This window comes from Lactuca virosa, chromosome 2 (assembly GCF_052849685.1).
Source record: "Lactuca virosa cultivar CGN04683 chromosome 2, Lactuca_virosa_CGN04683_v6, whole genome shotgun sequence".
Classification (NCBI taxonomy): domain Eukaryota; kingdom Viridiplantae; phylum Streptophyta; class Magnoliopsida; order Asterales; family Asteraceae; genus Lactuca; species Lactuca virosa.
The window spans coordinates 196,438,154-196,440,263 of record NC_136427.1 but is presented as its reverse complement, the minus strand read 5'-3'; the positions used below and the strand labels follow the sequence as shown (position 1 = coordinate 196,440,263).

The window sequence follows — 2,110 nt, the reverse complement described above, 5'->3', positions numbered from 1 at the left end:
ACTCCTAGTAATTAAGCATAAAACACATAAAACACATACAATTCACATAATTCCTTTTTCATTTCTTCAAAATGAGTTACAAAGGTTAACGTAGACTATCACATTAATATTAATGCCTAGGCTAGAAACACGAGTGTTACACAATTCAAACAATTTTATGTAACAATAAAAACAAATAAATATGCAAATTTGTTAAAGAAAATCTTTTCAACACTGAAACAATATATACTTTTTTCAAATAACTGAAAATACAAGATATTACACTTTGTTGCCCGGCTTCCATATCATAGTATTGAAAACACATATCATATTATTCGAAATCATCTCGATGCTAGAAGAGTTAACATTTTTAACGGAATAAACATAAAAATGATAAATACTAAATTTGATTTTTATATAAAATAGCAATTCAACATAGACAAGATTACACGATTGGTCTGTTGACTACAATTACAGCTACTTGTATTCAAATTTTGACCGCATTTGAGACACAAACCTTTACACATCGGATCACATATGGCATTGATCTTTATTTCCAGATGCACCATGTGTCTTAAATTCTTTGATATGTCTATCACTTTCTCTTCAGGAGGGAAATACAACCAGTGATCTAAGTCAACAGATGCTAAATCATCATCTTCTTCTTCTTCAGTTCCATTGACCTTACTTTGACCATAAATTACTCCCATGTTTATTGTTTCAGGCTCTTCTATTGGCTCTTCACTTAGTACAATTGAGAAATTAGAGAACACACAATCAGCAGCAGATCCACCATTACTTCAATCAAAGTTTGAACAAACAATTACAAATTATGTCTCTGTACTTTGAAAAGTATTTAAATTGTGTCCCTATACCTTTTGCATCCAAGAGTTATGACTGTTCGTATGATCCCATCAAGCTTTAAGTTGTGCTTCTTTCTGGTAACATCCATGGATATCAAGACAGGTGTTCCATGTGGATAATCCTTCACTGACTTTGTGACACGTGATCCCATTAAAGAAGCTCGAGATCTTGAAACATCAGTAGAAAGATGTCCTAATCCTAATCTTTCTAAGGTTGTGCAATAATCAATGTGGTAGATTGAAGGGTTCATTTGGTACAAAATTGCCCCTTCCCAAGGTCAATCCATGGAGTCATCTCCTTCTCCTTGATCTATCCAATCATCTTCCATACTGTTTTCATCACTAAAGAGTTCATAACTGGAGTTCATGGAGGATTCTCTTGCTATGAGTTTCATGGGTATGTGGTTATTAGGAAATAAGCATTTTCGAAGAATGTTGCAGTGGATAGAAAAATGGTGTCAGGCTCCTTGATGACTTCCCTTCAACTACAAGCCAACATACATAACTGATGTACATAATTTCAAAATCTAACTATATTTTAGCAAAAATAGATTGAAATGTAGTCATAGATATCAATGTTGAATATAGAAACTTGCCATTGTCTGTAACCAATCCAATTCGTGTATGTTTCTATCTCTCCAATTCAATAAAGATCATAATCAAATATAAAAACCTAAAATAGAGAACTTTTCTCCTTAAATAAATGTCAAAATAGAGATCATAACCAAATATAAAAACTTACAAAATTAGGGAGGATTTTGTTTATAAAAATTGCAAAGAAATCTAACATTATAAAATGTCAAATTATTAGCTAATAATCCACATGGTTTTTACTTGGACACATGAAAAAATGAGACATGTTAGTTGATACCAATGCTATTTTAAAAAGTTAAGTTTGAATATATTTTTTCCAAATTTCAAATTTGCATTCATAAATCTGATAACCGTGATATCCCAAAAATTGCATATTTAGCTTTGTTGTTATTAATGGTTTAAAGGTAAAAAGACATTGCTATTTCATACCAGTATGCCATAATTCATAATATATATTTTTTCCTTTTTTTTCTTTTTTTTTTATGTAAATTTAGTATAAAACATTCATAAATATTTTGTTCTTTTATAATAGTAAAAATACGACAAAATAAAATTATATATACCAACATTCCCAAATTGCCCATGCATTGTACATTTATTTTTACTACACATTTTATAACAACAAATTTGTATTTTTTTTGCTTTGTACCTTTAATCATAAACCCATACTTGGA

The 2,110-nt window shown here is 30.0% G+C and overlaps 1 pseudogene; it reads right to left on the bottom strand.

Annotated features, from left to right (window-relative positions):
* Positions 1–392: 392 nt before the first annotated feature.
* Positions 393–1,237, bottom strand: LOC145158108 (large ribosomal RNA subunit accumulation protein YCED homolog 1, chloroplastic pseudogene; annotated as a pseudogene).
* Positions 1,238–2,110: the final 873 nt, after the last annotated feature.